A 24,713-nucleotide genomic window follows, 5' to 3' on the forward strand; every position below is an offset into this window, starting at 1 on the left:
GAGCCAGGAGAGAGCTCTTCAGAGGCAAGACAGATTCAACTTGGTGCTGGCTCTGGAGGCTGAAGAAAGCAGAGGCAGAAGCAAAGGACACAGTTAGAAGAGCTCTTGGAATCAAGGAGAGAGATAGGCCTCTAAGCTAACTGGGCTATATTAGAGACAATAAAAGATCTGAACTTTTATCACCTGACTGCATTTTGGGTGATTATTTACTCTTAACTGAAACTAAGGCTGCCTCCAGAAAACCACCCTGAGAAACCTGCCTTCTCCCCAAGAGAGAACTATTATTTTAAAAGAAGAAAATCACCACAATGTTCTGTTCTATTTTTTCATTCTTTATATTCTGTTTTGTAATTTCTTGCACTTTTATAAGTTCACTGGCTTTCCCTTGCCCAATTCTAATTTTCAAAGAATTATTTTCATCTTTAAAAATCTGAATCTCCTTTTCTACTTGGTTAACTTTTTCATAATCTTCTTGTTTTTCTTGGATAATTTTTATTTATTTGTTTTTAGTTTTTTTCCCTCAATGTCTCTCATGTTATTTATAAATTCTCTTCTAAGTTCTATAAATTTTCTCTGGGCAGAGAGCTGTTCATAGTTGCTATTTGGGATAGAAGAAGCTTTTATTTACTCGTGTGCTCCTGTGAAGATGAACCCCAGTCCAATTTTCCCTCTTCTATAGTAAGTTTCTATACTTGGGTTCTTTCTTCTTTGACATTTTTTTTTAAATGAGAAGTATTAGTGTAAACACCTTAATAATGGGATGGGGCATAATGCCTCTATTTTCACTTCAGCTCTCTTTCCTGATCTGGAACCCCAAACAAAAGCTCCACTCTCCTGCAAGTGCCCACAGCCAGTATGGTCCCTGCTCCACTGTACTCACTAAGTATGTTCCTTTTCACCCAGAACTACATTTCTGCAGCACAGTTGGTCCTGGCATTTTTTATCAGCCAGACTTCTGAGACTTAAATCCTAGACTCCGCCTGCAGTCCAGAAGATGAAAGTTTCTGTGGTTTCTTCTGAGGTCCAGACAAGTTCAGGTAGTTCTAGGGTTCCCCACTTAGTGTTTCTATGGAGCTAGCCTGGAGATGTCTGCATTTCACAGTTGTTAATCCCTAGCCTGAAGTTTTTCTTCAGATCTTCTTGGGTTGTGCCAAGAGGACTCTAGTTCTGCCCCAAGTCTTCTCAATTTTTCACCAGTCTATATTTCCCCCTGAGATGCAAATTTGTTCTTTTTGTGGGGGAAATCTGGAGAGCTTGAAATTTACTGACCTATTTTGCTATTTTTCCAGATTGCTCCTGATATGTTTTATCTATATCTATCTATATATTTATATCTGTTTATCTATATTTCCAAATACATACAAAGATAATTTTTAATATTCATCTTTGCAAAATTTTATATTCCAAATTTTCTCCCTTCCTCCCCTCAACTCTCCTCTCCTACAGAGCAAGAATTCAAATATAGGTTAAATATGTGCAATTATTCTAAACATATTTCTGTATTTGTCATGCTACACAAGAAAAATCAGATCAAAAGGTTAAAAAAAAACACAAGAAAGAAAACAAAACAAGCAAATAAACAACCATCAAAACAAAAGGATGAAATATTATACATTGACCCACATTCAATCTTCATAGTTTCTTTCTGGGTATGGATGGCTCTTTTCATTGCAAATCTATTGAAATTGCCTTGAAAGGATACTTTCAGTATAAGTGTAGATTAAATTAATAAATTTGAATATACACATGTCATTAATAAATTGTCTGAAATTTCCTCCCACACTTTTGGGGGTAATTTTAACTTCTAATTTGCCTTTTTTCTATAATGAATGTATTCAAGCATGCTTACTCTCATCTAGCTTCTCTTTTCTGGGTTGTTTTCCTTGGTACTATTTCTGCTTTCCCATTCATCAAAGAGAAATCTCTTATGCTAAAATCTAATTTTGGTGGTTTGGGAGTCAAAATGGGGAATTTTTAAAATTAAAATTGGGATAGAATTTTCTGCATTTTTCTTACTTTTAGTGACCACTTTCCAGCTTTATTCTTAAATACCCTCAAGATAATACATGGGTTAGTAATTTATCTTATCAAGATTCTACTTAATCCATATTTGCTTTTTTATTTCTATTTTATGAGATGTATGACTCAAAATCTTTATCCTTAAAGTTTTTAAGATTTTACTAATGAGTTTATAATTTAAAACAAAATAATTCTTGGCAATCAAATTTCTCTAAAAGATGAGATGATCACATATTTTCTGGATAAGCTAGTTTCTAGGATGTCTTTTAGTCTCCTTATTGTGGTTATTGATTAATATTTGAGCTTCCCTAGGAAACATCGATAGAATGTGGTGAATTTTGGCATCTTGATTAAATAAGTCATAGAAATTATTCCTGAGTAACAAATTTTATTTTTGTACTTTTATATATTTTGACATACATTCATATGTCAGTAGTCTGATGTTAGAGAGCAAATACAAAAATTCATCTTATAAATAACAACATCCTACCATTTAAAGTATAATTTATTCAATTATTTGTGGTATTATTTAGGATTATCTATGTATAGTTCATTTACTCTTCCTGAGAAAAATATTAACATACCAGATATTAATTTTTTAAAAAAATGATTTATTAAGGAAGTAAAATAAATCAGTCTTGGTGCCAAAGACATAAGTAGAAATACTTAACTAAGAAAATAACATTCTAATGATATATGTACCTTAAGTTTCCATATAACTTTAAAAGATTCTGTCTTCATAAAACATAGTTTAAGAGAATATCTGACAATAAATGAAAAAAGAAAGAAAAAACTATAAGAATCTGCTGTTAAAATAAAACTCAAATAAGAAAGAAAACCAAAAAATATATATATTTTTGTTAAATTGAATAATATCACTTTATGGAATTATAAAAGTTTTTTGAATATAATCTTACTATTTGACCCTGAACAAGTCATTTAATCAGTTTTTTTTGCCTCAATTTCCTCATCTTTAAAATGAACAGGAGAAAATAATATTGCAAACCACTCTAATATCTTTGCCAAGAAAATGCCAAATGAGATTACGAGGAATTAGATGCCATTAAAAGATAACTGAAGAACAACAATGTAGCCTTATTCCTTTTTAAAGTAATAACATTTTTTTTGTATTTGGACTGCATCAAGAAAAAATACTGTATCGTTTGTGGATCTCATTAAAGATCATCTAATGCAGAGGTTTTTAATGGTGTGCATATATGTGTATTCATATGTGTATGTGTTTGTGTGTTTGAATGTATGTCTTTGTGATCGACAGCTTTTACAATATTTTATGAAGCCTGTGGATTCATTCTCAAAATATTGTTTTTAACTGCCTGAAGTAAAATATTTAGGATTACAAAGAAATCAATTATATTAAAATAAACAGAAGTTTCTTAAGTATTTCTCTTTTAAAGCTCATAAACTCCAAGTTAAGGATACTACTTATCTCATTTAACAGAAGAGGAAAATGAAGGCCAAAAAGGGGAAATGTTTTACACTATCATATTGGTAATAAGCAGCAAAGGTTGGATTAGAATCCATGTTATGGAACAAAATTCATTACTCTTATTATTACTTTGCTTATGGCAGATGAATGAATTAAAGCATTAATTAAATTCTTACTTTGTAGCAAACACTTGCTAAGGAAAGGCAAAGAAATAGCCAGAAATCATTTTGAAAAGAATGCTGTCCTAATTTAATATTTATCTAGCATGGACATGAATGTATTAGAGCCAAATTATGAACTATATGCCAAGTAGCTATTATAATTGAGGGAAAATTAAGTGATGAATACTTATAAGGAAAAACAAACAAACAAACAAACAAACAAGAAAATCCTTATTTTTTAAGGAATCCATGCATCATTAGGGAAAACAATACAAAAAGAATAAGGATACATGTGAAGCATTAGAAGTCCTAAAGGCACAGCTTAAGGTAAAATGACAAGGGTCAGGAATCCTTAACCAAGTTTTAGGCATTAAAAATTTGTCATCACTAATATGTACAATGAGAATCTGTTTCAGTTCAGTGGTGTCTTCCCTCAAAATGTGATTTGAGCAGAAATAAGGAAAATTTATTTTTAAATTTGGAATTTTAGACCTGGAAAGGTCTTTGGATATCACCCAATACTCCATTTTATAAATAAAAAGTGAAGTTTAATGAAGAACTTGGATCCAGCATCAAACACATAGAAAGTTATTGGCTAAGCCTGCAATTCAAACATTTGGTTCTTTAGTTACTAGGAAAATAATTTCTCCACTGTGCCATGTTGCTACCACTTTCTTTTAAATATTTCACAGCTCTAGATAGAAAATTGATCTTTCATTCTTATCAGCCAATTGCTTGTCACAATCACCCTTGATTTAGGAACTTTATTTGATAAAAAGATAGTTTTGTTTTCTATATGAGGGTATTTAAAAGGTCTTCGGTAAGCCTTTAGAGTAATATCAGTACAGGTTTTTATGTCATTAAACCTTCTGAGGAAAAATTGATAATCTTTATTGGTCTTCTGCATCAACATTTAATTTAAATGGATAGTGGGAATTCCCTTAATTGCATGCTACAATTAATTATTTATATTCAGCAAGAGGAAGCATCAATCATTGGAAAAATAATATTGTATTTAGAATTCTGGATTCTAATCCCATTTCTGCCACTGAAACCCATGTCACTTTGACATATTCATTTGAACTCTCCAGATATTAGTGGACACACAGAAGATAACCTAAATTGATCATTTTTTACCCATTCGATTTTAGAGGAATTAGTTTAAAATGCCTATCTGATTATTTGTCATATCAAAAATAATCTCTGGAGTAGAAATTGATTTGCAGAATAACACATCATACTGCTTTAAAAAGAAAAAAAATTTTATAGTGTGGAAACTTTTCTACTCTAAAAAATGCAGCTGACAGTTCAAGCAGCGTAATAACCTTAACTCTAATTAATGAAGCATAAAACAAAAATAAATAAATAAATGAATACTTGAACAAAAAGGGCCTTTCCCTTTCAGGGGTTGTGAATCATATATAATAACAATTCTTGGAGCAAATAGGCATATGTGCACTGGTAGAATAGTCTATGTAAAATAGGAAACCCATTAGTTCTAAAGTAGGAGATGACTATTTTCAATATTTGAGCATAATTTAGAAATGTCTTTTAAAATTAAGTATAGTTCCTTTGATGTTTTCTAATGTGAACCAGTCCTTTGTAACAACATCATTTAAATTTATATTTTAAGTCAAATCATTGCAAAGTTAATCAAAAATATGCCATTTGATTTTGTCAGTTTTGACTCCTTCACTACATAACACTGTAAAAATAAAAAAAGTAAGTTTCACTATATTAAGTGAAATAAATATATACCTACAAAATTATGTATTTGTAAGTGTTCTTTGTTACAAATCCAAGTTAATTAGGGGTAACCATAATTTTCTTTTCTTCTCTTACTATCACTTAACTTTCACCAGTTCTGAAAATGCTCATTGAGAATGTTTTTTAATTGTAGATTACTTAAATCCAATATATGTATACATATTTATAGTTATTTTGCTGAACAAGAAAAATCAGATCTAGAAAGAAAGAAAAAAAAAAACCTGAGAAGGAAAACAAAAATGCCAGCAAACAATAACAGAAAGTGAGAATGTTATGTTGTGGTCCACACTCAGTTCCTATTGTCCTCTCTCTGGCTGTAAATGGCTCTCTTCGTTACTAGATAATTGGAACTGGTTTGAATCATCTCATTGTTGAAAAGAGGCACATCCATTAGAATTGATCATCATATAGTCTTGTTGTTATTGTGGGTAATGCTCTCCAGGTTCTGCTCATTTCACTTAGTATCAGTTCATCTAAGTCTTTTCAGGCCTCTCTGAAATCATCCTGTTGGTCATTTCTTACAGAACAATAATATTCCATAGCATCCATATACTATAATTTATTCAGCCATTCTCTAATTGATGGACATCCATTCAGTTTGCAGTTTCTTGGTGCTATAATTTTCTTTTGCTGTTTTCTTCCTACCTCATTTAGATTATCAGGACCATATCTGTGTCATAAAAGAAACTTGGTAAGAGTCCTTCATTCCCTATTTTTTCAAATAGTTTATATAGTATTGACATTAATTGTTCTTTAAATGTTTGGTAGAATACACTTGTAAATCCATTTGGTCCTGGGGATTTTTTCTTAGGGAGTTAATTAATAGCTTGTTCTATTTGTTTTTCTGAAATAGGACTATTTAAGCAATTTACTTCCTCTGTTAATCTGGGCAATCTATATTTTTGTAGGTATTAGTTCATTTCATTTATGTTATCAAAAACTTCTATTATCAAATTTATTGGCATAAAGTTGGGCAAAGTAACTCCTAATTATTGCTCTAATTTCCTTTTCATTGGTGGAAAGTTCTCCCTTTTCATTTTTAAGTCTAACAATTTGAATTTCCTCTTCCCTTTTTCTAATCAAATTTGCTAAAATTTTATCTATTTTGTTTTTTTTTTTCATAAAAGCAACTCTTAGTTTCATTTATTAATTCAATTTTTTTTCTTTCAATTTTATTAATGTCTCCTTTTATTTTTAGAATTTCAAGTTTGGTATTGGATTGGGGGTTAATTTGCCCTTTTTCTAGCTTTTTTAGTTACAAGCCCCATTCATTAATCTTTTTTTTTTTCTATTTTGTGCAAGTAAGCTTCTAGAGATACAAAATTTTCCCTTATTATTGCTCTGGCTGCATCCCACAAATTTTGTTATATTGTCTTATTATTGTCATTCTCTTGGATGAAATTATTGTGTTTATGATTTTCTGTTTATCCATTCATTCTTTAGGATGAGATTGTTTAGTTTCCAATTAATTGTTGATCTATTTTCCCTGGCTTTTTATTGAATGTAATTTTTATTGCATCATAGTCTGAAAAAAAAATGCATTTACTTTCTGCATATAGTTTTGAGGTCTTTGTGTCCTAATATATGGTCAGTTTTTGTATAGGTTCATGAACTGCTGAGAAAAAAATGTTCTTTTTTCTGTCTCCATTCAATTTTCTCCAAAGATCTGTCATACCTAACTTTTCTAGTATTCTATTTACCTCTTTAACTTGTTTCTTATTTATTTTATTATTTGATTTATCTAGTTCTGAGAGAACAAGGTTGAGATCTCACACTATTATAGTTAAAACTACTAATTCTGTATTTCCTGTCATCTTATTATCCCCAGATTATACTTTTCTCTTTCTTTTTCCCCTTTCCCTCTTCCCCAGTGTTTAACTTATGAGCACCACTTACCTCAAGGAACTCTCCTTCATTAGAATCCCTCCCTTTTTAGAGTTCCTCCCCCTTTCTTATACCTTTCCTCTACTATTTCTGTTTTTCCTTCTATTTAGCCTACCCCTTCCCTTTTCACCTTCCCCCTCCCTCTTTTCAATAAGGTGAGTGAAGTTTCTTTGTAATCGAAATATGTCTAATATTTTCTCTTTGACCCAAATCTAATGAAAGTAAGATTCACACCATATTCATCCCCTTTCCTTCTTTCCCTCAAATGTAAAAGTTTTCCTTTGCATCTTTGTGAGATGTAATTTCCCTCATTTTATCTCCACTTTTCCCTTTTTCTGGTGCAATTCCCTTTTCATTTCTAATTCCTTTTTTTACATTATAACAGTAAATCAAATTACACATACACTTTCTCTGTATACCCATAACAGAAATATAGTTCCCAAGAGCTCTTTTTACCTTTTTATGCTTTCCTTGAGTCTTATATTTGAAAGTCATTTTTTGTTGTTGTTGTTTAGCTCCCGTCTTTTCACTAGAAATAAATGGAATTCACCTGTTTCTTTGAATGCCTATCTTCTTCCCTGGAAGAAAATTTTCAGTTTAGCAGGTAGTTTATTCTTGGCTGCATTCCAAATTCCTTTGCTTTTTGGAATATCAGATTCCAGGCCCTTTGATGTTTTAAGGTGGAAGCTGCCAGGTCCTGGGTGATGCTCATTGTAAATCTTCAGTATTTAATTTTTTTTTGGCTGCTTATAATATTTATTTTTTTTAAGTTTCTTTCTTTTTTTTTAAATAGCTTTTTATTTACCAGTTATATGTATGGGTAATTTTACAGCATTGACAACTGCCAAACCTTTTGTTCCAATTTTTCCCCTCCTTCCTGCCACTCCCTCCCCTAGATGGCAGGATGATCAGTAGATGTTAAATATATAAAATATTTATTCTTTGGTGTGATAGTTCTGAAATTTAGCCACGATATTCCTTGGAGATTTAATTTTAGGGTCTAAAAGATATATTTTTAATAAAAGTGGTCTTCCCAGGATTCTGTCTTCCAGTCATGGAATAAAACTTACTCAAAGAATTAAAGCTGAATGTTACCTAAAGGGCAGTATAGAGTTTCATGGTTAAAAGGCTAGAGCAAATTACACATTAGGAATAATACAAAAAAGGTATTACTAAGTCATCAGATAGATAATTGTCCTAAAAAAGTGAATCAATTATGGGGCTATAACAAGCAATAAGTCAATGAACAGACTATATATGCTATACTGATATGCAAACATCTAGAACATGTTTTCTAGTTTTCTAAATAGATCCTTCATGAAAACTTTCAAAAATAAATGGACAAATGAAAAGTCATGGAGGGGCATAACAATACTTATATACATGACTCCACAGGCACATTGAAGTATTGAGATTTTCTCAAGCTTCATAGCCTAAGTTATAAATAGTGAATGGAGGGAAAAAGAAACCTTGTATGTTAGGGTACTTTTCCTCTCTGTATTTAAAATTATTTAGCTATTGCTATCACTACTAAGTGTATTTTATTCATTGATATTTCATATTTGGATATATAGAAATTTAAGGTTCACCAAAGAGCTTTTATACTGGTAGACGTTGTCAAGAATATGTTTCTCTCAGATAAAATAGTTGCCCATTAAATGGAGCTTGTTAAGTGTCATTTCCATAACTTTCCAACCCCATCATTCTCCTCCCAAATCCTGCAGTCGTACTCCATTTCTCAGCAGCAAATCATTAGCTGAGAGCTGGAGTGAGACCTCATTATCACTCATACTAAACTATTTTCACAAAATATGTTAGAGAAAATTTACTAGTCTACCCTGAAGCATCATCCAATAATTGGTACTGAACTACACTTGTCAAGATAAATGAACAAAGTGCATTTTGGGAGGCCCATCACCTTTATTTTTAATCGTGTTTGCTGGTCTTCTCCCTAATTCATAGAATTTAGCAATCTGCAGTCAAGCTTCCTGTCATTTTAAGCAAGTCAGGATGGTGTAAAATAATTTCAATCCTCTTAAAAGACTTTGCTTTTAGGGGTATTTTACTACTTTCAAAAATTATGCGTTATTGAATTCTTTTTGGGGGTGTGGAGGTAGCTGGGTCATCTCATAATTATGCATTAGATGATCTAACAATAGTATAGTCTATCATTTTTATGGCACTTGAGGGGAACCAAGCTATTTTTATATTAAATTTCTCTTTTCCTCTGTATTGATGACTCTTTGGTCCCCTCAGAGGCATTTTAGCACATACTGAAGAAAAGACATTTTAAGATTTGACTCTCTTTAATTCAGTGAAAATGACAGAATAAAATGAGATAGAAATTCATATGTTGTGATGACCATGTATTTAAAATCAGCCAGAGTCAGTAATTCAGGTTAAGGGGGAAATCTTCAATCTTTATTCTCAGTAGAGGTGAAGAAGGATTGCTATAGCAATATGGGCAGCTGTGACAGGAAGCCAGCTAGCAGAGGGGGATCAGAGGTAAAGGGCGTTCGCGATAGCAATGCTAGCAGCTGTGACAAGACGCCAGCCAGTAGTCTCTCTTTCCACTTCCCTCTCCACCGACCAAAAACGTCATTTCCTATACAACACATCAGGACTTGCACAAAGAGTGGGCAGGGGCCATTCTTTCTCCAAGCATATATATTAATAGAGTATGGTCCAATTACTATTTAGCCTCACATGCTTGGGACCTCAGTGCATCAACTCGAGCCTCAGCCCATTACAATATGTCATATATATAATAACATTTTTATGCTTGACTCTTATTTTGACATGTGAGCACTTTGTGACATATATACATGAATATAACTTGTGTGCCTTACAACCAAAGGGAAATAAAATTGATAGTAGTTGAAACTAAAAAGTACAGAAACAAATCCTTCTATCTAGAAGAAATGTTTCTTCATTTAAAAGAAAAGAAGTACAGAGTCATGATAGAGAAGTAAAGGCAGGGACTTGCCTAAAGTGTCCTACAAGGCTCTCCAAACACATTTAAATAATGACTATGAACAAATTTTAAAGTAGCAAAATCCACAAAAATAATAAAGCAACAATTTTCCAACCCAAGACAACTTAAAAGGTCTGAAGGAAATGTATGATGCAACAGGGTGAGAGTTGAGCACAGTCCAGCACAAACTACAATAGCACAGTCCTGCTCCAATAAACCAGGAATAGGTCTTGGGAGCCACTTAATTAGCACTGGTAATGTCTGCACTAAATCTTTCAGCTCACAGACTTTAAAGTAGTAAAACAAGTAATCAAAAGGAAATAACACTGAACACTGAGACAGGACTCTGTTGCTTTTCACATACTCTGATCTGGGTCAGAATCCTAAATGGTACTTCCAGAGTGAGGAGAAATACTAGCATACCAGAGTTTATGGCCACAGTAGAGTTGGGACCCTTCTCTAAATTTCAGGGCAGAAAAGAGTGCTGTAGTCATGAACAGACCAGAGTAAAGGCCACTTAAGTAGTAAGTGCACCTTTCCTTAAATCATACCAATTTTAAAGAAATGAAAACTTAGAGGTCTAAAGATGTATGTCTGAAAGTAGCTGAACCCTGAAGCTTGAGACACTGAAAGCAGAACCCTAATTTAGCAAAAAGTTATAAATCAAGTACTGGGCTGGGAAATGAGCAAACAATAGAAAAATGTGACCATAGAAAATTACTATGGTGACAAAGCAGATCAAAGCACACATTAAGAAAAAGACAAAAAAAAGTCAAAGCTCTGATATCCAAACTCCCCAAGAAAAGAATAAATTGGTCTCAGGCCATGTAAAAACTCAATAAGCATTTTGAAAACCAGATAAGAGAGGAAGAGGCAAAACTGGAAAAAAAAATTACAAAGATGCAAGAAAATCATGATAAACAAATCATCATCTTGCTAGACACAAAAAATACTGAAAAAATCACCAGAAAAACATAATAGCCCATAAGGTAAAGGAGATTAAAAACACTGAAAAAATAATTCATTAGAATTTAGAATTGATCAAATGAAAATTAATGACTTTATGAGCAATCAAAAAAATGAAAAGGTAGAGGACAAAGTGAAATAGCTCATTGGAAAAATAGATCTAGGAGAAAAAATTCAAAAATTGTTGCATTACCTAAAAGTCATGTTTTTAAAAAGAGTCTAAACATCAGCTTTCAAGAAATTATTAAAGAAAACTGCCTTGATATTCTAGAATTCGAATGCAAAATAGAGAACGAAGGAATTCATTGATCACCTCAGGAAGGAGATACCAAATTAAAACTCCCAGAAATATCAAAATTCCAGAATTCCCAGGTCAAGCAGAAGATATTGCAAACAGCCAGAAAGAAAGGAAAAAAAAGTGCTATGAAGCCACAATCAAGATAACATAAGATTTTTTTTTGCTATTTCTTGTTTTTATTGTTTTATTTTTTCTGATTATACGTGTATTTTATTTTTAAAATACACAATTCTTTATGAATCATGTTGGGAGAGAAAAATCAGAACAAAAGGGAAAAACCATAAGAGAAAAAAAAAACAGAAAAAAAAAAAGAAGTGAACATAGTATGTATTGATTTACATTTAATCTCCGTGGTTCTCTTTCTGGATGCAGATGGGTTTTCTGTCCAAAGTTTATTGGGATTGCCTTAGGATTACTGAATCACTCAGAAGAACCAAGTCTTGCATAGTTGATCATCACACAATCTTGTTGTTACTGCATACAATGTATTTGGGTTTTGTTTGTTTCACTCAGTATCAGTTAATGTAAATTTTTCCAGGCCTTTCTTAAATCAGCTTTCTTCATTTTTTTAGAACAATAATATTCTATTATTTTCATATACCACTACTTATTCAGTCATTCCTCAACTGATGGGTATCTAATCATTTTCCAGTTCTTTGCTATCACAAAAGAGCTGCTATAAACATTTTTGCATAAAAGGACCTTTTTCCTCCTTTATGATTTCTTTGATATAGAAACCCAATAGTGGCACCGCTGAGTCAAAGAGTGTGCATAGTGTGATACCTCTCTGGGCATAGTTCCAAATTGTTCTTCAAAATTGGTAGATCATTTCACAACTCCACCAACAATGCACTGGTGTACTAGTTTTCCCATATCCCCCTCCAACATTTATCATTCTTGTTTCCTGTCATCCTTGTCAATCTGAGAGGTGTGAGGTGGTACCTCAAAATTGTTTGAATTTGCATTTCTCTAATCAATAGTAATTCAGAGCATTTTTCGTATGATTATGGATAACTTTAATTTTGTCATTTGAATATTGTTAATATCCTTTGGCCAACTGATCAAATTCCCCAACTGGAAATGACTTGTATTCTTATAAATGTGACAGTTCATTTTAGAACATTTTAGAAATGAGATCTTTATCAGAAACACTAACTGTAATCCCCCCTCCCCCAGCTTTTATACTTCTCTTTTAATCTTGTTTGTGTGGTTTTGTTTGTGCAAAATCTTTTAAATTTAATGTAATCAAATTTGTCTATTTTGTTTTCCATAATATTCTTTAGTTCATGGTCATGAATTCTTCTCTCCTCCAAAGATATGAAAAGTAATCCCTTGCTCTCCTAATTTGCTTATTGTATCAACCTTTATACCCTACTGTGAGATGTAGAGCTATCCTATCTAGACATATTATTTTCCAGTTTTCTCACCAATTTTTGTGAAATAGTGAGTTATCCCAGAAGGTGGAGTTTGAGGATTTATCAAGTACTTGATTATTATATTCATTGATTTATTGTGTCATGTATACCTAACCTCTTCCACTGATCCACCACTCATTTCTTAGCCAGTACCAAATGCTTTGATGATTGCTACTTTATAATATAGTTTTAGGTCTGGTGTTGCTAGTCCATCACACTTTGTATTTTTTTTCATTAATTTCCTTTATATTCTTGATCATATAACATAAGATTTAAAATCTTCTACGTTAAATGATTGGATGGCTTGAAATGTGATATTTGAGAGGGCAAAAGAGCTAGGGTTACAACAAAGAAACATCTACCCAGCTGAACTGAGTTTCTTCAGAGGAAAAAAAATGGTTATCCAATGAAATAGAAGTCTTTTGAGCAGAACTAAAGAGAAAATTTTACTTTCAAATATAATATTCAAGATAAATATAAAAAGATAAATAAGAAAGGAATATTATAAGAGATTTGATGAGATTAAACTATGTGTTTCTTCATGGCAAGATAATCTCTGTAAACAGAAGAATTTTCTCATTATTAGGGCAATTAAAAGGAAGATATATAGACAGAGTGCACAGGGTGAGTTAAATATGAAGGAATGATATTTAAGAAAATAAAATTAAAGCATGAGATAATAATATACTGGAAGAATGAGAAAGGTAAAGGCACAATGGGATAAATTATTGCACATAAAAGAGGCAGGAGAATGTTTTTACAGTAGAGTAAAAGGGGATATTAAGGAAAACTTACTTTTACTCTCATCAGAATTGGCTCAAAGAAAGAATAGCATAAACACTCATTGGGGCATTTCCTATCTTATCTCATAGGAAAGTAAAAAGGGAAGAGCTTAAGAAAAGAGGGATTGATAAAAGAGAGGACATATTGGGGAGGACATAGTCAGAAGTGAACATTTTGAGTATGGACAAAGTGAAAGAAAAGAATAGAATAAATGTGGAGAATAGGATTGAGGGAAATACTAGTAACTTCGACAAAAAAAAAAAAATTGAACCAAGTTTCTTTGAAAGAGGTCTCATTTCTTAAACATATAGAGAACTGAATCAGATGTACAAAATAAGAGCCATTCCCCAATTTATAAATGCTCAAATGATAGGAATAGTTTTCAGCTAAAGTTATAAAAATTATCTATAGCCATATGAAAACACATTCTGGTAACCTCACTGTTAACTGGAGAAATGAAAATTAAAACAGTACTGAGATACTACTTCATACCTATTGGTATGGCTAATAAGACATAAAAAAGTACATGGCAAATTGTGAAGAGGGTGGGAGAAAAATAAGTCATAAATGTTCAGTTAATAGAGCTGTGAACTGATTTAAATATTCTGTAGAGCAATTTGGAACTATGCCCCAAAATTTATAAAACCATCCATACCCTTTGATCTTGAAACATAGCTTCTAGATTTGTATACCAAAAGAAAAAGAAAGAAAAGAAAAGGAACCATATGAACAAAAATATTTTAAGTATTTCTTTCTGAAGACAAAGAATTGGAAACTGAAAGGATGCTCATCTATTAGAGAGTTTCTGAACATATTGTGATGTGATATCATGATGGAATACTATTTTGTTATAAGAAATGGTGACAAAGTGCTCTCAGAAAAACCTGGAAAGATTTTCATGAACTGATACAAAGTGAAATGTGTGATATGCAAACTTACAGCAATATTGTAAGATGATAAACTGTGAATGACATGGCTATTTTCAGCAATATGATGATCCAAAACAACTCTGAAAGACTTATGATGAATAATGCTATTTGTTCCCAGAAAAAGAGGTGATAGTGTCTCAATACAGTTTGATGCAGTAGCCAGATGTTGTTCAGTAGAGCTCCTTTGGTTATTGGTTTAGTGACTTAATAAGAATAATTTATAATTAGCACATCAATTATATGTTAGTGAGAGCCCCTAAAGTATTTAATGGTGCTTGAAAACAGTTTGCTTTTCTTCAATGATTTTAAACATTATCCCTGGCAAAGGCCATATAACTGCATAAACACTTCAAGGCTCAGTCCAGGGCCCTCTATTTGCCTTCAGAATAACTTCCCCTATGAGTTTCCCTATTCTCTCTACTTTTACTATTGTTTCTCTTTTGAATACTCACAATTTTTTTTAAATATCTAGGCTGTCTCACTTGTCCTCATATTGGTCTAATTATAATCTCAAAGTTAATAAATAACAGCACTACTTCTTCATTTCACTGTAACCTAAAATTTATCACTGAACAAAAATGACTTCGTTTTCACCAACTTGTATCAAACCCAACAAACCCATGCTCTCAGTAGCATCACCAACTTCCTAAATCCAAATTTGGAACTTGAGACATTTTTTTCCTTCCTCTTTTCACTCATTTAATCAAGAAATCCTCTTTATTATTCCTCTGTAATTACTGTAGAATTTCCTCTTTTTTAATTTAGAAATTCTAATCGAGTAACTAACCACCTCTGTTCTTAGTCTTCCTCTATATATTGCTAATTAGATTAATCATCTTTTCTTTTAAATAATAGGTTTTTTTATTTTAAAAATACATGCAAAGATAGCTTTCAACATTCACTCTTGCAAAACTTAGTGTTTCAAATTTTTCTCCCCACTTCCCACCATCTCCCCTCCCTAGAAGCAAGCAACCTAATATATGTATAATTAGTTTATACATATTTCCACAATTATCATGGTACACAAGAAAAAAAAATCAGATCAAAAAGGGAAAAAATGGGAAAGGGAAAAAAAGCAAGCAAGCAAGCAAACAACAACAAAGGTAAAATTATTATGCTGGGGTTCAGGAGTTTATTATTTGCCTTCCGTAGTTACATTGGAAGTCTCACACCTAATCTGCTGAGCCACTGGCTTCTGAATCAGGAAAGAGTAGCCAATGCTGCTGCATTTTGACTAAGAGCCTCCCACTAATTTCTCAGCAACCCAGGACCTCTCCACCTTGGGCTCCTTATTCTGCTCCTGTACTAGGCCAGGTTTGCCTCCCCACCTCCACCCCTACTGCCCAATTGAGACAGAACTTTCCTGAAATTATTCCAAGATATCTTTTTGAAATTTGTTGTACACCAAATATTTGTGGTTTCTGCCACTCCAAAATCTGTTCCAAAAGTTTGATTTGGTGTTGATTCTCAGGAAAGCCAGGAAGAGTTCAGGCAAAGTTTTGTCTATTCTCTGCCATCTTGCCTATGTGCCCCTCAGACCAGTCATCCTAAAATATTTTTAATATGGTATTCTACTGAGAAAGAATCTTCTGTGACATCTTATTGACAAAGAAAGCAAATACAAAAAATTCAAGTTGGCATTCAATGCCTTTATTTGAATGATACAATTTGCATTTCTGAATTAATTTTACATCTCTCCCATGAGATCTTAGCTGTTTGACAAACTTACATATTAATTATACTCTCTTGTTTTATTGGATTAGTTTAGCCTCCATGCCTTTGCTCATTCTGGTAGCCCATCTAAAATTTTAGTTCAATGCAAATATTGTTCCGTATGTAGTATCTGTGATAGTCACAGCTCACATTTGAGAATCACAGAAATTCCATTTCATGTTCATACTTTTCCATGTGTCTAGGTCTACTCAAATTGTCAACAAATAAATCCCTAATAATCTATACACATTTACACGTCATCAAGAATGCACCATAGTTTGAATTAGCAAAGGACAATAGCAATAAAAATATTTCTTTTGTAATTATAGAATAAATGTTCCTTCAGATATACATACCACAAGTAGAAATAGTGGGCAGATGGATTGAATATACATTAAAAGATAATTATACAGGGAAAATATGTATATGGTAATAGCATATATAGGGGGAACATAGTTGGCAATGACAATGTGTTTGGTAGAAGAACACAGGTATTGTATATTTTAGTATCATGGATCTTGTGGTTACATAATTCTGCTTCTTTGCAATGGTAGGTTTATGATAGATGTCAAGCTTAAGCTTCAAGGCCCTCAACTTTCAGTCATATGTCAATGTATTTCTGACTAGTATGGAGAATTTAAACAAAAACAAAATTTGTAAATCTGTAATAAAGAGATAAATATTAGTTAAAAATATTTAAGGGTAAAAATTAAAGTTCCTAACCTTTCCCAGTAAGATCAGGAATGAAACAAGGTCACCATTATTATTCAATATTGTATTAGAAATGCTAGCTTTGGCAATAAGAGCTGAAAAAGAAATGAAAGGAATTAGAGTAGGTAATGAGAGACCAAACTATCACTCTTTACAGATGATATAATGTTATACTTAGAGAACCCCAGAGATTCTACTAAAAAGTTATTAGACATAATTAATAACTTTAGCAAAGTTGCAGGATTTGTATCCTCAACTCCACATAAATCCTCAGCATTTTTATACATCACCAACAAAATCCAACAGCAAGAGATAAAAAGAGAAATTCCATTCAAAATAACTGTCAATAACATAAAATATTTGGGAATCTATCTATCAAAACTAAAGTCAGGAATTATATGAGCAAAATTACAAAACACTTTCCACAGAAATAAAGTCAGATTTAAATTAATGGAAAAATATTAAGTGCTCTTAAATAGGCTGAGTGAATATAATAAAGATAGCAATACTTCCTAAACTAATCTACTTATTTAGTACTATACCAATCAAATTCCCAAGAAACTATTTTGACCTAGAAAAAATAACAACAAAATTCATATGGAAGAACAAAAGGTCGAGAATTTCAGGGGAATTAATGAAAAAAAAAATTAAATGAAGGTGGCCTAGCTGTACCTGATCTAAAACTATAGTATAAAGCAGCAGTCACCAAAACCATTTGGTATTGGCTAAGAAATAGATTAGTTGGTCAGTGGAATAGGTTGGGTTCACAGGACAAAATAGTAAATAACTATAGCAATCTAGTGTTTGACAAGCCCAAAGATCCCAACTTTTGGGATAAGAATTCACTATTTGACAAAAACTGCTGGGAAAACTGGAAATTAGTATGGCAGAAATTAGGCATTGACCCACACTTAACACTGTATACCAAGATAAGATCAAAATGGGTCTGTGGTTTAGGCATAAAGAATGAGATCATAAATAAATTGGAGGAACATAGGATAGTTTATCTCTCAGACTTGTGGAGGAGGAAGGAATTTGTGACCAAAGAAGAACTAGAGATAATTATTAATCACAAGATAGAAATGTTTGATTACATCATATTAAAAAGCCTTTGTACAACAAAACTAATACAAACAAAATTAAAAGGAAAGCAACAAACTGGGAAAACATTTTTTCAATTAAAGGTTCTGATAAAGGCCTCATTTCCAAAATATATAGAGAATTAACTCTAATTTATAAGAAATCAAGCCATTCTCCAATTGATAAATGGTCAAAGGATATGAACAATTTTCAGATGATGAAATTGAAACTAATGCCACTCATATGAAAAAGTATTCCAAATCACTATTGATCAGAGAAATGCAAATTAAGACAACTCTGAGATACCACTACACACCTGTCAGATTGGCTAAGATGACAGGAAAAAATGATGATGAATGCTGAAAGGGATGTGGGAAACTGGGATATTGATGCATTGTTGGTGGAGTTGTGAATGAATCCAACCATTCTGGAGAGTAATCTGGAATTATGCCCAAAAAGTGATCAAACTGTGCACACCCTTTTATCTAGCAGTGCTACTACTGGGCTTATATCCCAAAGAAACAGTAAAAAAAAAAAAAAAAAAAAAAGGGAAAGGGATCTGTATGTGCCAAAATGTTTGTGGCAGCCCTATTTGTAGTGGCTAGAAACTGGAAAATGAATGGATGCCCATCAATTGGAGAATGGCTGGGTAAATTGTGGTATATGAATGTTATGGAATATTATTGTTCTGTAAGAAATGACCAGCAGGATGAATACAGAGAGGCTTGGAGAGACTTACATGAACTGATGCTAAGTGAAATGAGCAGAACTAGGAGATCACTATATATTTCAACAAAGATACTATATGAGGACATATTCAATGGAAGTGGATTTCTTTGAGAAAGAGAAGATCTAATTCAGTTCCAGCTGATCAATGATAGACAGAAAGCTACAAAACAACAACAACAACAACAAAAGAACACTGGGAAATGAGTGTAAACTCTTTGCATTTTTGTTTTTCTTTCTGGGTCATTTTTACTTTCTGAATCCAATTCTCCCCATGCAACAACTGTTTGGTTCTGCACACATATATTGTATCTAGGATATGCTATAACATATTTAACATGTATAATAATGCTTGCTATTTAGGGGAAGGGGTGGAGGGAGGGAAGGGAAAAGTTGGAATAGAAGTGAGTGCAAGGGATAATGTTGTAAAAATAATTACCCAGGCATATGTTCTGTCAACAAAAAGTTACAATTTAAAAAATAAATTAATTAATACAAAATTTAAAGTTCCTGAAGTATTTATGATATTTATTTAATGCAAACTCCAGAAATTATATGCCAAGCAAAATGCATATAAAAAGAAGCACTGATAACTTAAATGATTTTGAAAGGGAAATATATTCTTAGGCAAGAATACCAAGTGACCCTTTTTGAGTTTGCCAATGTGAGTCCTACTAGCAAACCAACTAGATTAAGAGTAATTTTAAATCAGTATCTACTATATCCAGCATATTGAATGTCTTCTCTCATAGCATTTTTCAGAAAGTTCAAAAATATTTCCGGACTCACCCACAGAAATGTGTGACAGTCATTACCATAATAAAAATGAGGAAAGGAAAGTGTTATCTAGGAGTATGTCTAAGAGGCTTTATAACAGATCAAATTTTACTTGATGTACTTTTTAAGAAGCATAGCCAAGATGATGGAGAGACAGCTTCTCCCAGAATCAACACCAATCTTCTGAACAGATTTTGGAATGGCAGAACCCACAAACATTTGAAATATAATAATTTTCCAGCTTAATATACCTTGGAAGGACTTCAGGAAAGGTCTATCTCTATTGGGCAGGAGAGAACAAGCCACAGTGTAGTTGTAGTTCAGAGAGGCTACTGCAGAGTATCTAGCAAAAGACTCTTTACAAAATACAGCAGTGTTGGATACTCTGTTTTGGTTTATAAAGCCAGTATGTCAGCACGCCAGCTGTGAGACTTCCAAGGAAACTAAAGAACATAAATTGGGAACCTGTAAATCTCAGCATAACAGATGAAACTTGGCCAGGTAAGCTTCTTCTGGTTAAGATGGCGGAGAGGAGGCACACAGCTGTGTAGCTCCACGCTTTCTCTCACTATCCATTTCATTACAAGCTTCTGAATTAATGCTTGACTGAAAAAAAAAACCCACAAATAGTTACCAAGAGAAGCCATCCTTGAGATTTGCCAAGAAAGGTCTGTCTTTACTGGAGGGCTGGGACGGTTTTAGATCGGGTGCAGGCGGCGGGCAGCGGCAGTGAGAGCACGGGAGCAGACTGGAGAGAGGATGGGGAGTGATCGCAGCCATCTCTGCGGGGAGAGCTTCGCGACAGGACTGGATACTTTGCTCAGGCAGCAAGTCAGCAGCCCAACAGAGAAGCTAAAAACACCGGGGGTGAAGAATACAACCCCAAACAGCTGGAGTCTCTCGGGACCTGGCCGCCCCTCCTTCCCCCGCCCCCCCCCCCCAGTGACTCAGCACGCTCTGGGATCTCAGAGCGCAGGCGCAGCACAGTAGGGCTAGTGCCTCACTGCTGTCTCCCCCCCTGCCCCTCCCCCGCAGTCTGGAGAGGAAGCTCGGTAACACTACCCAGCCTCTCCCCCAAAGAAAGACTCCATTTTTTTCTGTTTTTCTTTGCTAGTTTGTCTTTGATTATTAGACAGAATGAGCAAGAAACTGAAGAGGACTTTAACCCTTGACAGCTTCTATACAGATAGAGAGCAGACTCTAAATCCTGAAGAGACTAAAAACAGACTGTCTCCAGGTGAATCCCCAAAGGAGGAGATCATCTGTTCCTCAGCACAGATGAACCTCATAGAAGTAATTAAAAAGGCTCTAACAAGGGAGCTAGAAGAAAAATGGGAAAAGCAGAGTGAGGCTTGGCAAAAGGAGAGGGAAGCTTGGGAAAAGGAGAGGGAAGCTTGGCAAAAGAGCCTGGAGAAGTCAGTTAAAGAGAGAGTGGATAAAGAAGTAAAATCCTTGAAAAATAGGATTGGTGAACTGGAAAACAAAATTGGTGAAATGGAAAAAAATTCCACAGAACAAAAGAACTCAATGGGACAATTAGAAAAAAGATTTTAAAAAAGTGAGTGAAGAAAATACTTCACTGAAAATCAGAATTGAACAATTGGAATTGAATGACTCGAGGAGACAAGAAGAATCAGTCAAGCAAATCCAAAAAAATCAAACAATGGAAAAGAATGTGAAATACCTTCTGGGGAAGACAACAGACCTGGAAAACAGATCCAGGAGAGACAATCTGAGAATCATTGGACTTCCAGAAAAACATGATGAAAAAAAGAGCCTGGACACTATTTTCCAGGAAATTATCAAAGAGAACTGCCCAGAAATCATAGGAACAGAGGAAAAAATAGTCACTGAAAGGATTCATTGATTACCCACTGAAAGGGATCCTAAAATCAAAACACCAAGGAATATAGGGGCCAAATGCCAGAACCCTCAGACGAAGGAAAAAATATTGCAAGCGGCTAGAAAAACCCAATTCAAGGATCAAGGAGCCACAATAAGGATCACCCAGGATCTGGCAACATCCACATTAAAAGATCGAAGGGCCTGGAATATGATATTCCGAAAGGCTAAGGAACTTGGTATGCAATCAAAAATATCTTACCCAGTGAGAATGAGCATCTTTTTCCAGGGAAGAAGATGGACATTCAACGAAGTAAGCAAATGTCATCTATTTCTGATGAATAAGCCAGAACTTAAAAAAAGTTTGACCTACAAATATAGAACTCAAGAGAAATCTAAAAAGGTAAAGATTAATCTTGGGAACTATATTTCGACTATATAGATGTATAAAGAATACATGTATACCTTGTTCTAGAAATTGATGTGGAAAGGACATTGTACCAGAAAAAGGGTAAAGTGGGGGTAGTACATCTCATGAAGAGGCATAGGAAACCTATTATATCTGAGAGAAAGAATGGAGGGGGATGAATATAGTGGGTATTTTACTGCCTTCAGAATTGGCTTTAAGTGAAAAATCTTAAGACATATTCAATCTATGGTGAAACTTCTTATTGAAAAGTGAGAAGGGAAAAGTGAAAAGGGAAGGAATAAATTAAGAGGAAGGGAATACAGAAATTGGGAGGGAAAGGGGTAAGATAGGAGGAGGAACTCTAAGGCGGGGGGAGGGATACTAAAAAGGGAAGGCTGTGAGAAGCAAGTGGTGCTCACAAGCTTAATACTGGGAAGGGGGGAAAGGGGAAAGAAGGGAGAAAAGCATAAACCGGGGTTAACAAGATGGCAAGTAATACAGAATTGGTCATTCTAACCATAAATGTGAACGGGGTAAACTCCCCCATAAAGAGGAAGCAGTTAGCAGAATGGATTAAAAGCCAGAATCCTACAATATGTTGTTTACAGGAAACACACCTGAAGTGGGGAGATACATGCAGGTTAAAGGTAAAAAGTTGGAGCAAAATCTACTATGCTTCAGGTGAAGTCAAAAAAGCAGGGGTAGCCATCCTGATCTCAGATCAAGCTAAAGCAAAAATTGATCTAATTAAAAGAGATAAGGAAGGGCACTATATCTTGCTAAAGGGTAGCATGGATAATGAAGCACTATCTATATTAAACATATATGCACCAAGTGGGGTAGCATCTAAATTCTTAAAAGAGAAATTAAGAGAGCTGCAAGAAGAAATAGACAGTAAAACCATAATAGTGGGAGATCTTAACCTTGCACTCTCAGAATTAGATAAATCAAACCACAAAATAAATAAGAAAGAAGTCAAAGAGGTAAATAGAATACTAGAAAAGTTAGATATGATAGATCTTTGGAGAAAATGTAATGGAGACAGAAAGGAATACACTTTCTTTTCAGCAGTTCATGGAACCTATACAAAAATTGACCATATATTAGGACATAAAAACCTCAAACTCAAATGCAGTAAGGCAGAAATAGTAAATGCATCCTTTTCAGACCACGATGCAATGAAAATTACATTCAACAAAAAAACCAGGGGGAAGTAGACCAAAAAATAATTGGAAACTAAATAATCTCATACTAAAGAATGATTGGGTGAAACAGCAAATCATAGACATAATTAATAACTTCATCCAAGAAAACGATAATAATGAGACATCACACCAAAATGTATGGGATGCAGGCAAAGCGGTAATAAGGGGAAATTTCATATCTCTAGAGGCCTATGTTGTATAAAATAGAGAAAGAGAAGGTCAATGAATTGGGTTTGCAACTAAAAATGCTAGAAAAGGAACAAATTAAAAACCCCCAGTCAAACACTAAACTTGAAATTCTAAAAGTAAAAGGAGAAATCAATAAAATTGAAAGTAAAAAAAAAAACTATTGAATTAATTAATAAAACCAAGAGTTGGTTCTATGAAAAAACCAACAAAATAGACAAACCCTTAGTAAATCTGATTAAAGAAAAGGAAAGAGGAAAACCAAATTGTTAGTCTTAAAAATGAAAAGAGAGAACTCGCCACTAACGAAGAGGAAATTAGCGCAATAATTAGGAGTTACTTTGCCCAACTTTATGCCAATAAATTCGACAATTTAAATGAAATAGAAAAATACCTCCAAAAATATAGCTTGCCCAAACTAACAGAGGAAGAAGTAAATATCCTAAACAGCCCCATCTCAGAAAAAGAAATAGAACAAACTATCAACCAACTCCCTAAGAAAAAATCCCCAGGACCAGATGGATTTACATGTGAATTCTACCAAACATTTAAAGAACAATTAACTCCAATGCTAAATAAACTATTTGAAAAAATAGGGATTGAAGGAGTCCTACCAAACTCCTTTTATGACACAGACATGGTACTGATACCTAAACCAGGTAGGCTGAAAACAGAGAAAGAAAATTATAGACCAATCTCCCTAATGAATATTGATGCTAAAATCTTAAATAAAATATTAGCAAAAAGATTACAGAAAATCGTCACCAGGATAATACACTATGACCAAGTAAGATTTATACCAGGAATGCAGGGCTGGTTCAATATTAGGAAAACTATTAGCATAATTGACTATATCAATAACCAAACAAACAAAAAACATATGATCATCTCAATAGATGCAGAAAAAGCATTTGATAAAATCCAACATCCATTCCTAATAAAAACACTTGAGAGCATAGGAATAAATGGACTTTTCCTTAAAATAGTCAGGAGCATATATTTAAAACCATCAGTAAGCATCATATGCAATGGGGAAAAACTGGAACCTTTCCCAGTAAGATCTGGAGTGAAGCAAGGTTGCCCACTATCACCATTATTATTTAATATCGTATTAGAAACACTAGCCTCGGCAATAAGAGTCGAGAAAGATATTAAAGGAATTAGAGGAGGCAATGAGGAAACCAAACTATCACTCTTTGCAGATGATATGATGTTATACCTAGAGAACCCCAGAGATTCTACTAAAAAGCTATTAGAAATAATTCATAATTTTAGCAAAGTAGCTGGCTACAAAATAAATCCCCATAAATCCTCAGCATTTTTATACATCACCACCAAAACCCAACAGCAAGAGATACAAAGAGAAATTCCATTCAGAATAACTGTTGATACCATAAAATATTTGGGAATCTATCTACCAA

This window comes from Antechinus flavipes, chromosome 4 (assembly GCF_016432865.1).
Source record: "Antechinus flavipes isolate AdamAnt ecotype Samford, QLD, Australia chromosome 4, AdamAnt_v2, whole genome shotgun sequence".
In the NCBI taxonomy this organism is placed as follows: Eukaryota; Metazoa; Chordata; class Mammalia; order Dasyuromorphia; family Dasyuridae; genus Antechinus; species Antechinus flavipes.